Source organism: Pyxicephalus adspersus, chromosome 2, assembly GCF_032062135.1.
Source record: "Pyxicephalus adspersus chromosome 2, UCB_Pads_2.0, whole genome shotgun sequence".
Classification (NCBI taxonomy): Eukaryota; Metazoa; Chordata; class Amphibia; order Anura; family Pyxicephalidae; genus Pyxicephalus; species Pyxicephalus adspersus.
The window spans coordinates 71,694,486-71,711,582 of NC_092859.1; the positions used below are offsets into that span (position 1 = coordinate 71,694,486).

The 17,097-nt window shown below is 36.0% G+C and overlaps 1 protein-coding gene across 3 annotated transcripts in view; it reads left to right on the plus strand.

Moving 5' to 3' along the window:
* Positions 1-8,928: 8,928 nt before the first annotated feature.
* HTR4 (5-hydroxytryptamine receptor 4) overlaps positions 8,929-17,097 on the plus strand; it is a 222,253-nt gene continuing 214,084 nt past the window's right edge. For all 3 annotated transcript variants that reach the window (XM_072400983.1, XM_072400982.1, XM_072400984.1), the window contains exon 1: positions 8,929-9,262. The gene's annotated coding sequence lies outside the window, so the exon portion shown is untranslated. The remainder of the gene's footprint in view (positions 9,263-17,097) is intronic.

Sequence of the window (17,097 nt, forward strand, 5' to 3'; positions counted from 1 at the left end):
CATGTCGCATTATCATTGGTTGGCAATGCCCCATTTCCTAACTGATTCATTATAGGTTTAAAGTTTATATCAAATAAATATTGACCAGTGTTTGTTCATCTTTAGGATATTATGAAAGAGAACATGTCTGAAGGAACTCCCTAGGATCCCAGATCCATTTCAAGCTAATCTCAAATGCTAGCTGAATGCACTAAAAGCCATGCCCATAGTACAGAAAAAAGATGAGAGGATACTAATCACTGTTCTGTGTTTGCTTCAGTGCCTCGTTGCAAGCTTGGACAGGGGAGGGGGGAATGAAGGACAGGGGCTCAGAGGCAATGGTTTTAATATTACATTACCATATACATACATAAAATATATACACAATAAAATATAAAATAGCATATGCAAAGATCAAACCATAATAATCCATTTTATTTGCTTTATATTCCTCAGTAAATAAACATTCAGCTTCTTTTTTTGTTTCCTTATTATTTTTGCCACCTACATTACCAACTAGAATCACTCTTCACTTAGTGGACTAATGTAACCTGTTAGTTAACATGCTTTTTCAATTGTCCTTTTTTACTATCTGTCTCTCTTGCAACCATGTCTGTTTTTTCTCTGAATACCTTTACCTCTGTTTTACCTTTGTTTGTATTTTACTAAATAAAAACTTGAAGAGCACTTGAAGTACTTGAAGCTTTTGTAAACCAAATTTAAATGTGATGTCAATGAATATGATATGGACAACTTTAAAATGCTCCACTCATCTATGTAAATGTATATGATTTAATTGCATCTCATTGCAACAGGAAAAACAAAGACTGTTTCACAAAATATTTGCAATTTACTGACCGTTAAACTAGGAATGTAATATGTAGCTATTTCAAAACCTATAGTGCTGTTCTTCTATAATGGGACAACACAAGTCAATGAAGTGCTGCCACAATTGATGGCAGGAGTTGGCATTACTTACTGCACCTTCATGATCTGCACCATGTTCTAAATTAGTCTGAATACACTTTATTCCTTAATCCCGCTGTACTGAAACGTATACTAGTCCTAAATTACAACATAGCTATATATAGCAAAGCCATTATATACAGAATTGCACTCAAGGACATTTCAAAACCATGCAAGATATAAAAAGTTACGTTAAACAATGACAAATCTATGTAAACAGAAACTAAAGATGTAAGCAAACAGAAAGTACATGCTTTGTTAAAAACAACACATCACAATTATTTAAGGGCCAAGTATTGCACAAATATTGCATTGCTGTAACTATATGTGGAAAATACATGCTTTTTTTTAAAACAAAATATGCCCATATTTATATTTTTCTCTAAATATCCATGCAGACCAAGCTGCTAACAAAAGTATCCTAATTACTTATTTACTCCTGTGGTTGAAATGCATTAACATAAAGGAAAATTACATGGAGGCGTATGGAATACATGTAGGAATTATGTAATATATAATGGCTTATGGTATGTAATTTAATTGTTTCTAAAATGCTTCAATAAGACAACAAAAGGCCAAAGTTTATTTTAGTATTATATTATAAAGTAAAAATTTTTAGTCATTTGTGTGGCTTTGGGGATTTTTCTCGATACTTCCAATTCAGGAATGATAGAAAAATCTCCTAAATGTGACATCTCAAATCTACTTGATATAGACCAAGAAGATTAAAAACTAAAAGAGGTTCCAATCTTTTCCTACTCCCTACACACTTTAACCACCTGAGAATTAACCACAAGCATTACCCGAGCTTGGAAAGTGGTTATGATGAGGGTAAACGCTAGTGTGCTCAAGTTTTAGAATGGCAGGGTAGAGGGAAGATCAGCAAACATATTTGTGCTGATGGGTCTATTTTGTTCTGAACCTGAAAATGTTCTGAACAGCTCCAGTTTACAGTTTTCTGATTCTGTACTCAATATGAATGCAAGCAGTGCAGGGAATACATCAGGTGTCTCCATACAGTGGTTTTTTCATGTAAAATATACTATTATATAGGCGCTTTTCAGCCCTTTTTTTTAAGGTAATAATGAAAAAAATAATAACAATAAAAATTACATGTAATAAAATGAAAAAAAAAAATTAAAGGACCCCTGTAATTCCATACACCCACATACCCACGCATGCATGTACCTAGGACGTTTAAAGGTAAACAGCAATTCAATAACACACACTGGTAATCTTCACACATGGTGGAGTAAGAGAAAAAACTCTATGGTCTTTAATTATGGGTAACGCTAAGGTTTGTAAAGCATACCAATGAATAATTGCTGCTGAGGCTTAATAAATTTTCCCTATCTGTGTATTATTAAAATTATACAAAATAAATGTGAGTGCTATTATGTGTATGTAATATGTAAGAATTTTTTGTTTGTTTTTTTACTGAAAATATAGGTTTAAAAAAGTGTGCAAATATTGTGTGACATAAAAATGTACAGTTTTGTATTCATCACAATATTATCAAATTACCACATTTTTATTCTACATGGTCTTAGCTTTCTAAAATACTTTTGGTGTTTTACCTTATTGGCACTACTTTAAAGACCATTTTAATGCTCATTTTAGATGGGTTTTTTTGTGTCAGTGAGGAACAGTAGTTGTAAGAAAATTAAATATATCCAAGGCTTAGGTATAAACTTTAAAATCTGCCTCTCTTTGTAAAAACTTCCAAATTATATTACTTTCCAGCACAAGTCCATAAAATCTTTCCCCTTATGTAAAGTGATATCCTAAATCTTGCCATAAAACACTGAAAGCCTCCCTTCTTTTCTCCACTGGCTAATTAACATCCTCTCCACAAACTAATCTGCATGAACAAAAAAATCTTTTTTACAGGTATACGATAGAGTGGGGGAAATATTGAAACCTATGATGGCTTAAACATGTATTGCAATATATGAAAAACAAAAATTCCTGTTTTAAGTTTGCAAGAAACATGTATGGGTCTTTATCAGAGTGCTGAGGGCTCGTTCATAATTTTGAGTGTATACATCTAAGGACCCAGGACATTCTCCTATAATATTTGTGTGTGTGTATATATATATTTATAATTTCGCAGCACCTCCATTTGCCAGACAAAATTGCGTCTTCATTATCATAAAGTAACCCGTTCCAATGCTTCGCACTCACCGTTACCTTTAACATTTGTGTCTAATGATTGTCCATTTCGTACACTGTAAGCTCTTGTGGGTGGGGTCTTTGAACTTTATTGAACTTTTTATTTTATTTACCCCACTCTTGAGCTTCCACAGGGCTTGCCCAAGGCAGCATGGTATCAGAAGCTCTTCTCGGGGATCCTAGGAAAGTTGAGAATCGCAAATCCAGAGAGAACATGCTTCTGTACAGAATAACATTCTGAACTTATCCTGATCTTTCCAAATATCCCTCTGTAAAGCCCAGTGACAGGAAGAGTTCATTACCTGAAAGTAAGGTAAGTGATTTTCTTACAAAGCATAAGAATACTGTAATGCAGTTTTTTGTGCTCAGTGGTTGGGGCAGCCACATAAGTGGACCATTTTAGTGCAAGGTCTTTTTTAAGTGGTGCTTTCTTAAGTTGAATCTACATTTCCCAACATTGTTGATTTAAATTGTTTTTGAATTACAAATACCTTCAATTAAAAATTATGCATGGCTGGGCTGGATTGGGATAATCATGATCACATGGAAACCCACCAAATGCAACCTTGCCTTGAGCCTTTAAGTTGAATGATGTGTAAAAACATGATGAGATAGTTGAAGCCAGAAAAGTTTCACCTAATTCACTAAGCTTATAGTAAATCAACATTTTTGGTTCCCAAAAGTTTTTCAGTGGCGTACTACATCTAATTAGTATTCAGCATGCACAAATAAAATAGTCCAACCCACTTTTTTGCCAGAATCCAGTTTAACCATTGGTTTCTTGTTACCAGAAGCATATATAATCCCATACAAACTGCTTCCCCACATACTCTGAAATATGCATTGTTAAGAAAGTATATTTTCCCAAAACTCTCCAAAAAATGTTTTGTATATAAATATTGAGCTATGCAAAGCGGAGCAGTTTTCTACACACAAACTACAAGAATTAAAAAAATATTGTAAATACATCTTCTGCTGTTAGTGCCATGCATTTCTCTACTATCCTGTATATTTTCTTTTCACATGTATCATGAAAATCATTTGGTAAAATAACCAGAATTGTACATCACATGAATAGTAGTTGTGACCTCTTCATGGGCTGATACCAGGGAATTTCAATGCATAAATTATATGAATACACCAAGGAGCCCATGGCTTACAAATGCCCTCATCTACACTTTTGCAATCAGATCTTGCAGTCATTAGGTCATGTATATGCAGCATACATTTAGCTATTCAATCAGGAAAAAAATACAATTTTAATTGTGTAGGCAAAGATTGTTTCCAGGAACATAGAAAACTGTTTCAAGAACATTTTTTTTTTAATTTTTTTAAGCATTTAGGACCTGGATTTCAAGCAGTGGGAATGAATAGGATATTGTGGAATAAAACATAGAATAATAAATAATAATTTTACAAAAAGAAAGCCCATAAAGACACAAAAGTAAATACATTAGTAAAAAAAAAAATACAAACAAAAATGAATTACTTACTTCGTATTTAAACTTTTAATGCAATTTATAGACAATGTTAATTTAATATGAACCTATGATAAATGTAATTATTTAATCGTCCGTTATTATCCTTTAACCTAGAATGCTGAATAAATAATAATACATATTTGCATAGTCTTACACAATTAAATAGATTTTCTCCACTTATCACACTGGAGCAAAGTTTTACTGAGGTCAGACTGCCTTGTTGAAATCCATTGGTATTTTTAGAAAGACTGAGATAGTGGATGCTTAGCATTTTCTCTTTTTAAAAAGAAATCTGTCTTCAAACTGGACAACTGAAATGGAATTTATTATTAAAATTAGCTCCATCCATATTGCCTCCTGAGATCTCCTTTTGCTCACTGCAGCCTTCCAACACTTGTAATAGTCAATATAAAGGCCTCTGTTAGGAGAATTATATATATATATATATATATATATATATCAATTTTGTTTGCTATACAATGGAGAATTCCTTTAAAGATTGACCACCTTTTAACTAAGCCCCAGTTCACATTCTTTGGTCATATAGCCCAATGAATTCACTTCCAACTTCATTCAATAGTTAGGCCAGAATAAAATGCATTTGTTATGTGATATCTGAATGCAAATAAATACAATTTTTCCTCTATGGAGAACTTCAGGAAAAACTTTCAAACAGTATTGAAATTTACCTCTCAGTACCTAGACCTCATAACATTTTTGGAAATGTAAATGATGATGACATGTTATTTAACTGCCAACTATAATATCATGATTATTGATTATTCTTACATCTATGTTCTGATTAGTTTCCAATGTATGAATCTGTGTTTTATTTTATTGATGGATGTTCTTTAATAGTGTTGGTCGAACAGACGAGTGTTCAATTCGGCAGCTATTCAGTGAAATAGACCGATATTTTTCGAGTGATCCAACACCAAATTCTAACACTATTAATGGGGGGGATTCATTTTTTTTTCGGGACTATGTAGAGAATCTCCATCTAAGAACACATATGGAACAGCAGTTCATCTGCAGTCACAGCGTGCCTCCTCCAATCAGCTGTGACTGCAAAGTTCCCACAGTCACCGGGCTGTACTTATCAGCCTGGTGACCGTGGGAACTGAACTCAGCTGAACTCTCAATGGAGAAACTCTATTGAGAGTTCATCTGGAGTTCGCCTTTTTGTTTGTAAACATATTTTCAAACACGAATTCGCAAAGTCGAATTCCATGCTTTTCGGGTTGGGTCTGCCCAAATTCGAACCGCCATTTTCGGGTCGAATATAGGGACAACCAGAAATTTAAACACATTTTAACACTATTCTTTAATGTTTCTTTTAAACTTCCATAAGGTATGTTCAAAAAGCTCCTCATAAAAGTTTGTGACATGAGAAATACAGGAGCCAACAGAGGAGTTAGGAACTCAAGTAGGTGTTAATTGTTTCCAATGAATGGAAAATGGGTCCCTTATGTCACGCCCGAAGAGACAGGACCGATAGGGGGCGTATGTAGGTGGTGCGAGCCCTGAGAAGGGCCAAGGGGCAGAATCTAAGCTGTAACCAGGTTTTCTAATGGTGAGGATGTTGTGCTGCTGGTTACAGCCAGGTTGCGGTCCTTGGGCACACCAAGGTGGGCTAGCACAATACCAAATCACCGGGTGGGAGGATAGTCAAGGAAAGCTGCTCTCGAGACAGGCAGCAAGCAAGAGAGGTCAGGTCACATGCCAGGGGTCAATAGCCAGGGATCCAGGAGACAGACAGCAATGACACAGGGGCCACTGTGGGCACAGGGAACACAGGAGACACTGGAAACAGTAGGAGGCACAGGAGAAGCAGGGATATCCACAGGCAGACATGAACAGCACAGGCAGGTTGGCTTGCAACCAACAGACTGGACAACGAGGGAATAACACAGGAGCTGGACACAGGAAACATTGGAATAAGCAGCAGGTGTACAGAAACTAGTTAACAGAACTAGGGAGCTTGGCATTAGTAATTTGTTGCACGAAAACAAAATGGAGTCTGTGAGCTAGCTAAATAGCCAGTGCTAGTTAAGAGGCTATTTTCTGATTTGCCAGCGGCATGGAAGGAGGTAATAATGCTTGGAAACAGAGGCATGTTCACCATCAGAACTGTCCGCATGCGCAGGGGAGAGATGCCTGTGCTTCAATGAGGAACAGGTAAGTGTAACACCTGAAACACACTAAGGGTCTTTTTCTGTTCTGGTTTGCAGTAGGACATTTGAAGCTATTCCACTATGGTTCTGCAAAAAAATTTAATATGCCACTCCAGTTTCACGTTATCAGATGCAAATGGTACAGATGCACAATTGGAGAAACTAATAAGCCTTAAACTTACACATGTAAAACATACACTTTACCATGTGTTACTGAAACACACACATCGTAATGTGCTGCCTGGGTGCATTATGGTGCCATTATATATTAAGAGTCCCTGTAACACAGGGTATTATTTTGTACATGACAATGCATTTGCATAGTGCATGAGCAGACAACCTAGTCATGTGTGTTGTTTTAAATATTTGCTGGGATAGCAATTATTTGTTGCAGCATCAATACAAACTGACACATGGATTCAGTGGTTCCCACAGTCCCTGCAATGTTGTGCTGTGCTGGCCCCACCAGCTGTGAGACTTCCATGGTTTAACATTGAGCCCAAGACCTTCATCCATCAGATCCTAGGCTGCTATTTTACTACAGTATAGATCCTGCTTAAAAGGAATGCTCTGCGGAGCAAAATTACTACAAGATTTATAGTGTTTTTTTCCCATTTGTAAGGTAGAATTTAACTTTAAAAAATGTGAGTTTTCTCTGACATTAATACACACTGTTGTAAATATTTCCCACAGTGTCCATCTTTTTGTGTTCTGTTCCTGCAATGCACGATAATAAACAATATTATGTTTTGTGCTGCGGTGAATGGCACTCCAGAATACATATACATTAGCTGTTAATGTACCTGTGTTAATGTACAGACTACAAAAAGTTTACAGATATCTGGTTTAGAACTGAGATATTTTAAAACAAAAAAGAAAACCTCAGATTACATGGGGATATAGGAAGGAAAGTGTTCTGGGAATCAAAAGGTATACAGGGAGGAAAATGCTTTAGTACTTTTCGGGGTATAGGGAGGTAAATGACCTGGGATATAGAGGGATAGAGTAAAGTAATTCTTTGGGACTTAGAGGCATACAGGAAGGAAGAGTCTCTGGAATTTAGGGAGATAGAGGGGAAAAGATTCTGGAAATCAAAGGAGATTTCAGGGATATATTTAGAAAAGAGTTCAGGGACTCGAGCATATGGAGATTAATATTTTCCACAACTTATGTATAGGGTGGAAAGGAGTATGGGAATCAATATGGATATAAGAATCATATAGGGACTCATGGAGATATTGGGAGGAAATGCTCTGAGATTCAGAACAATTAAGAGAGGAAGATTCCCTTGGACTATAGATAAAAGGAGGAAAAGTCTATTGGAATCAAATAGGATACTGGGAGGTTTAGGGGGATATAGGCAGGAAAATGCAGAGGGACTCGGAGGGATATAGGGAGAAATAATCTCTCGGAGATACTGGGAGAAAGAGTTTCTGGGACACATGGTATTCAGAGAAATATAGGGAAGAAAAGACTCCAGGAATCAAAGCAGATATTTGAAAGTTCTGGAAACTAAAGAGAAAAGGGGTTTAGGAATCAGAGAGAGTGTAGACATGAGAATGGTCTGCAATTTGGGAGAATATAGCGAGGGAGTTAAAAGACTTTTGGTCTTGGAGGAAGTTATATAGAGAACAACACTCCAGGGATCAAAGGAGGTATAGAAAAAAAGGTTTTGAGACTTAATAGGTAAAACAAACTTCCCAGGAGCATGCAACATCCTTTCACCATCAAACTGCTGTTCACAATGCTAATTTCATCATATGCAGAATTTTCTTTATTCACAGGTGCTATTTAAATTGTGTTGTTGGTGCAATGCCAGTTCCCTTTAAACAATAAGCCACATATAGAATGCTATTGTATTATTTATGAGACTGCATGTATTTTTAGATGATGGGATGTAATAAAGCCGCCTGTCTTGTTCTGTTCTAGCCATGCATCTAATGATTAACTAGTAAAGGGGCTCTGTGAAACATTCAGTGCTGCACATGAGAATGACCTCTGCATAGCTTACAATAACCCCTTTTCCTTGACATTTGGGCTGAGAGGAGGCATCATTAGTTTGGAAGCAGGGAGGTGATTTGAGAAGTGATGTGCTGGCTGTGGAGTGCAATGTTGCGCTGGAGAGGTCCTGTCCCTGCGCTGCACCATCCCATTGGCTCGCTCTCTCAATGAATGTGTATACAAGGCAGAGCTGAGCAGTGCAAGACAAGCAGTGTGTTCACAAAGTGCTCCACACAACATGCCGTCTGCACTTCTAGGTACATCCACTGCAAACTTGCTACACATGGACACAATCCTACAGGAATGAGGCTTTTATATGGAATAACTGAGACTGCACAGGGAAGGAGCAGCATTATTCTCTGGACTCAAAGGGCAGCATCCCATCACTTGTATTTCTTCTCCTAGATGCAGCTAAGGATGAGGACTGTGATCAGCAAGTGGTAATCCTAACATGCATTTAGGACTTCCCTCTGCGCACTCACTGCAATGGTAAGAAATATTCCTTGTTTTCTGCATTGCCTATAGAATTTTATGTGTCTGCATTATAGTGTTTACATTGACTTTGCTGCAAAATCTACTTCTGTGTTATACAACTATTGCAATGTCCTTTTACAATTCAGCCAAGTCACCAAAATGTTATATACAGCAATAGGGTGCTGGTATGTGGATAGTGGAGCACAAAGAAACAATAGGCATTGCTTAAAGCAGACAGTGCAGTTGAGAATGTAATAATATACAGGTAGGATATGTGTAATGGAAAAGGTTATTCTGGGCAACACTATACTTTTTATAACTCAGCTACTACATAGCAAGACCTACTCTCAGCAAAAAGGTGCGAGGGATGGGAATACCCCAACCTTTACTGTTAACTGGTGCTGTATACAGGACAACTTTATTAATGAGTGTATGCTGATTTTAATAATACAGTTTGTGTTTTACTGAGTGGACCCTATGTTAGTGCTTACCACAAAAAAAAACAGTTTAAGAATATCCATATCTCTGCATGAGATGGGAACTAGCTAAGTGTCAGTAGGAATCATGAGGAAATTGGTCTTTCTAGGTCTTTAGCAAAAATGTATGATATATATATATATATATATATATGCCAAGTTTTAAATAGTCATGTCTATGTAACAGCGGAAAACCAGTAATCTATTTAGTTTATATAAGTACTGCACTGTTTCAGTGTCAGACAGGGTGGAAGTTCCAGTTTAACATGTTTGCTTCTCAAGGTTAAGCAATTATTACTGTAGACTCCTTAAAAAATCCTTCTGTTCTACAATGTGCAGGCACTCCTAGCAACTATTCAGAATTCATTTGGTCTTAGTCCCAACAAGTGATGATTCTGGTTTTATTGCTTTTAGTTGCTAGATTTTATACATAATTTTTAATAGATCTTTGATATTGTTTGAAGAGCACCTGTTAGAGAAAATAGAGAAACAAAAATAGAAATGTAGGAGCCACCATAAAACCTGACCTAGCCTGAAAGTTCCATCTGTAGGGTTGTCAGTTTATCCTTGCTTTGCTACCTTGTCAGCTACCAACCTTAAACCAACATTGCAAATCATGTGCACCCAACATTTCCAAAGTCTCATTTGATTAACAAACCAGGAATTTGAACTGCATACAACTAACTGGATTTAAAAAAATCGTCTTTCTTTTGGAAGAACAATTCCTTTTCTGCAACCAATCCCTATTGTTCCTCGTTCCTCCTCTGTTTCCCTTTTAGACAGACATTTATAAATAAAGGTATTATGTGACTGCTTACATTGTTTCAGTATTTCAGTAAATGTTCCATTAAGCTTTCAAAGTATGGAAATTGTTATTTTAAAATGTTAATATGAAGAAAACGTTAACTTAATAACTACTTTGGGGGTTTAATTGATCATTGCATGGTCAAGGAAGTATCTCTTGCCTAAATATTTTGCAGTAAAAGCTTTCCTTCTGTGCTATATTAGAAGGTAAATTAAGATGATGTACTAATCTTACTCTCTCGTAGCTGGAAACTAAAAGAGAGACACAATGTTTCTGGCAATGTATTGGTCTTTTTTACTTCTGGAAGACTGGGAATACAATTTTGCCTTGTGTAAACAGATGTCCACTACATTTACTAAAGGCTGGTCAAGCACAATTTGATTGCATTTGGATTTAATGAGTGTTTACAGTGTTGCTGTTGTTTGATAAAACCATATCAGATACCCAGTCTGCCAATATAGGTCAATCCAAATATTATTATTCCAGTTGTCTGTATATCCTGTAAACTCAAACCACCTACTTGTTCTTCTATTTTCCGTGGACACCAGTGAGGGTGCCTTACCCTAGATTTACCAAATCTACACAGTTAACATAGCTAGTATAAGAGAAACCAGACATTCCATGATGAATTTTCTATTTATTTCATATTATGGAGAATTCAACAATAGGGATGGGAGCATGCAAAGGTGAATGGGAACACCCAGGAATTCTAAGGATGGGAAGAAAAAATGCACACTTTGGTATAACAGATGCCAAGATGCCACAGAAATATATTTTTTGAGGAATAGCCTTTTATTTTGAGTTCTAATTTGTATGCAGACTTACATAGTGACTGTAGCTTATGTACCAACTATAGTATGTGTAATTTATGGTCAGTTATTCTACATCATATCAATAAAATGCTTTTTTCTTATTCAGACTTTCTCAACCTTTTCAATATATGGGAACCCTTGAAATACCTGTCAGGGAATTCCTGACAATGATATCAATATGCACAATTCACAGAACATTGGTGTGTTGGTCATGGGAAGAATGCTATTTACATTGCTGGCCAGTGGAAAAATGCAATTCTCACAATGTCCATTTGTGTCGGTGGTAATTGACCTTAAAAGTAAAAAATGCTTTTTCTCAAGGAACCCCTAGCAACCTCTGGAGGTACCTTTGGGTTCCATGAAACCCAAGTTGGGAAACACTGATCTACATGAACAATCAACAATAAAATAAGCAATACAAGTGTTTGTTATGTATCCAGAGTGTGTTTTCACCGGTGTCCCAATTATATGTCATTTTGTAGCTTTTTACCTAGTAGGAAAATATTTATTATGCATAAATGTCACTATGAACTGGTGAAACTGTATGTGAATTTTACAAGACACTGCAAAGCAAAATGTTCTTTTTCTGCAAGGTTTAGTGTGTCACTAAAAAGTGTTGTTGAGCTAAAGTACACCTGTCGTTTAACATGCATAAATACAGGTACTTAAAGCTTCTTGCACCTTCTCGTGTCATTCAAGAGCAGCCTGGTGGAAATCAGGGTTTTTTCAATGTCATTCATTTCTGGTAGTATGAAGGGCCATCCTGTCCACAATACCAACAGCTACTAAAGAAATTCTCAATACTGATGGGACAATAGGGCAGTATATGGGGGAATTGGCCAGCCATCAGAATTACCAGGAGGTATTAAAAGTTGTACATTTTCTAGGTATCTGCACTTTATGAGTGTAGCCACTACAGCTTAATAAATTAAAAAAAAGGTATTTTATAAGACATTTTCACTTTGTTGTTTATTTACACTGATCTTTAAAAAAGTGTGTATCTGAAGATAAATGCAATTGGCCTGATTTATTAAAGAGGATGCATTGTCATCAGTAAAGCTGGGTAATCCAGCAAACCTGGAATGGATTTCTTCAAAGTCATTTGCTATTTGCTAGTAAATGTTTTGAATCCTGGACTAGATCCATTCCAGGTTTGCTAGATCATCCAGCTTCACTGATGAAAGTGTATCCTCTCCAGCCTTGGAGAGCATTAAAAAATTAGGCCAAATGACAAAAAAATTTTAGTTAGCTTTCTGGAAATAGCACATGTTCTCTTTTATCAAAGTGTAAATCCCATGCTGGGAATGTTACATGTAATCATAATAAATCAATGAGGCTTTTTCCCATGTTATGCCATTTTATGTAATGTTTTACTTTCGTCACAAATTGTTTTTGTACATACAAAAAAAAAGTTTCCCCTAAGGTGATCTATGGGTATTTAATCCTCTGTTAAACACCACTTGCACTCTTGGTACTTCCTATTTTGTAGGCTTTTGCAATGTTTCAATATGCGGTAATGTCCATGGTTTTACAGCCATCTGTTATCATTATACCGTTTTATGTTTATCTTTGGTTGTAACTTTGATGTGTATCTGATGTGACTGGCTGCTTTTTCCCCATAGTTCTGAACACCGACATTCTTTTTTACTGCTATAAGGAATATCTAGAATAATACAGTTGTCATGCTGAAATAAATATACAGTATGTTTTTTTTTTCAACAGTATGAGCTAAATCACTTTATAATAGCTGCACAATGGAAAGGCAGACCATTGCCCGCCATAGAGTGCCGCAGCCTGTGTATCCAGTGGTCCATTCAACAGTGGCCATTGATAGAAACACTGGGCAGGGGGTAACTTTCTATTATGCTACTAGAAGAATTAGAGAATAAATATGGTAGATTTAAATGGGCCATACACAGCCAGCCAACCAGCAACCTGCATGCTTGACAAAACAGGTTGGATTTAGCTTGCATTACCCTCACACTTGACACAACATTACTACTTCTTAAAATATCATAGCCAGATAGGATTTGTAAATACAGGCAGCCTGTCTGATTATGATGCTTGGTGAACACTTTGAAATTATTAAAACTGGAGTTCATACATTATTTCTGATTCATATTCCTCCAGTGGATAATAGGCTGATTTGCAGTTTATGGAATTTAATGTTGGTGCTGAATTTCAATGGAAGAAATGCACATATTAAAACTGTCAATTATGTATCGTCTAGTAACTTACATATATCAGCTGGTCTATTCATTTCATATTGAGAAGATATGAATTTTTCTTTCTTTCCTTATAACAATTCTACAGAAACTGACAATGTTAGAATTATATAGAATCAAAATTCTGGACAGTGAAGAAGAAGCAGCGCAGCTCATCTTTTTGTCACTCCTCTTGTGCTGCTTTTTTCCCCACACAAATTTAACTTTGGGTATTTTCACTGCTTACAAATAAAAGTGAATTTACTGATGCATTAGTAAATAAAGAAATGCATTAACTTGTGTTTTTTCATCCACCTAGAGTTCAGTTCCACTCAGGTCACAGAATCCTGTTTATAGGCAATCGGGGTTTACTTCTGAACTGTCATGATGCATTAGCCAATATTTTATTACTACGCACTCTACTATACCAAGGCTATATCTGTCCTACTAATGATTTGTATTTGTGCAAGCAGCGCAATCCAAGTCCAAACACATTTTATTTGATCACCTCTAGCCCTGTGTTTCCCATAGAGATCATTTATCTCCGTGCTGTACACAAATGTCAGAACTCACCGATGCCTTGGTGGGTGTTCATTTCCACCAAAAAGCAGCAGTTTGATTTCCTATTTAAGGTAAGATAACCAGAGTCATGCAATCATTCCTGGAAGACAGTAGACTGAGCCTAGAATGAGGTGCCCTTTAGCCTTTTACCTTGTCCTCATATCAGCATGCCTATTGCCATGCAATATACTGTATCTGACTGGCTGCTTGTGTTGCTTACTCCCTCCTTCCCTATAAGTTTTGATGTACTGTATTGTACTGTAACTACAAGGCTGATTCTATGTTAAGTTTAGGTACTTACACAGATTACTCTTTAACAATAAAATATTTATTGATGTATTAATGAGTAAGGAACTGCTTTTATGTCTGACAAAGTTCTTGGGTTTTTAAATGTCGTTAATGCTGTAGAGAAGCAAAAACTTTTACCTCTAATTTTTGTCTTTTCCAAATGCAGTAAAACATAAATTACTGTTATTTATTTTTGTGTGTGTCATGATTTATTTTTTAACACACTTCATATGGCACAGAATGCATGGATGGCTTTTGACTTACTGAACAAAATGGCGCTCATATAATAACATTTGAGTGTAGACCTGTCCTGGACTATTGTGATGATATTCGTTCCAAGAAACAGGTTCATAAAATACAATAAAACTAAAGTTGAAAAAAAATAAGAGTAAATATCATGCACTTATGTGTATATAACAAGCACTTTTCAAGTGACTCTTAGGAGTTAGAATTTTACCCCGTAGAATAAAGTTTTTATATATTTCACCAAGCCAGTGTGCTCTGCATGGGCTGAAATGAAATGGGTTTGATGATGATGGGCATCATTTGAGAGTGGTGAGTGAGGAATTGCTTTTTTTCTTGTTTTTACTTTTTTATTTTAATATGTACTGGGCAGGATTTTATCTACAAAAAGAAGTTGCCCTTCAAATATCTGAAAGCAATGAAACTGAAAGCAATTGCCCATAAAGCACTAGATTGAAGGGCTTGTTTCCACCATATTGTACTCCACCCCATAACACATACCATGGAAAGCCACTTCAAAACAAACAAACATTTTGTTCTTGCTACATGTCTTTGCAGCTTTACACAGCACACATCATGTCATTGCATTACAATGTGTGTCTTGATGTGCAATTCCAAATCAAGGCACTGCAAAAAAACATGTGTATGGTGTAATGCCAAGCATTGCAGTAAGGTATTGACTAAAAAATATATTAGTACAGAAAAAAACACTTTTTTGTGGGCTATCTAGTTTTAGTACATAATGATGGAGGGCACAGAGTACTCCTCAAAGACCATGAGGTTTTTTACAAAGACCATGAGAGACTTTTTTATTTCTTCATATTGTATTACAAAATAAAAAAGTAAACTTCATTTACCCTCACCAAATGTTTTCTAATATTCTGTTCATTTTATGAACTATTAAATCTTGAAAAAAGATGAAAATGTACCTAGTTTATGGCAAACTTCACAGTTTTTTTGGCTTATTCAACCATTTTTGGAAGAGCTTGTTTCACTAAAGAAAAAATAAAAGTAAATCTTGTAAGTAAAGGATTTTTGTGAGATATGAAGAGTTAGTGACTTTTTTGGCAGGTGCCTCTTGTATGGTAGGGAGATTAGATTATAAACTCATCTCTAGACAGGATATGAAAGGAATGTCATATGTACTGTGTAAAGAGTGGAGGAATTTGACAGCACCATATAAATGAGTTAAATAATCTGTTTTAGTTTCTAGCAAATTTAGTGGCCGGTACCGGCTGTTATGTGATGCAAAGGAATCAGGAGATTGACAAATCTATGTTATTGAATGTTCCTTTGGGATAGTGCTGGAATTGCCCTATTATTCTGACACCAATTATATCTTCTTGAGTATGACAACCATACCAGACCTAAACATTGTAGACCAAACAATACATTTCTATGAGCATAATCATAAAGCTTTTGACCTAATGCCAATATTAAGTATAGTGCCAGTTTGTTGATGAGTATTGCCCATGTATGTTCACAGTATAACCTACATGCTGTACATTTTTCCCAAATGTGGCAGATTTATTTAGAAATGTGTCTTGTGTTGCTAACGAAAAATGTGTGAAATGCAGATTTGTAGAACTGGTATGAGATTGCCTGATAAGTATATCTGTTGCTTAACTACTTGTCGCACAATTGTACTTGTTCTATTCATGCTTGTAGTATGACCTTCCCCTTCCAAAAACTGATACACCAACCGACATAATTCTGAACTTTGAGCACAAAAAACCATGAATGTTTTTTCTATTGGCATAGGATTTGAATATTCGCCATGTGCAAGAAAGACCTAAAAACTTAGATAATATACAAAAGTGTAGAAGGGACTTTCCCATGTAGAAGGGGCATTCCCATCCACTATGGATAACTACAGAAGGGGGGCAGATACAAGACCAATCACTTTGTACTATGAGAGGGAGCAGTAGTGACTGATCTTTGTTACAGGAAGCTCTGGATAAGAGGCAAAATTTCACCCTTTATTACTGCACAGATGTGAAGAAATACACAAAGCACCAAAATATGAAAACCCATGCCTCTTATATTTAGACAATACTTGCATGTTCCCCAAGTTCAGCTTTTATAGGAATCAGCAAAAATATTCCTTTAGAACTGTAAAATGAGCAATATAATATGTGCCCTGCCAATGCTGCTTTTGAAGAGGGCAGTTGTTTGGCTGTCCACTGTCCAGACTTCTAATCTGAGTCTCTAAGAGTTCTGACTCAACTCATAGGGTGAATGATTGTTCAAGGTTAGTGAATTGAATAAATGCATTACAACAAGACAGAATGTTAGCCAGTAAACTAGCTTTTTGTTGTCTATAAGGTGAAAACCAATCTGAAAAAAATAAATACAACTCTATCCAAAAAGTTTTGACTTAGGCTGGGTCTACACGGACGCTTCTCTTTAAAACGATGGAAAATATCTTTGCCATTTTTTCCCGTGTTTTCCCACGTTTTTA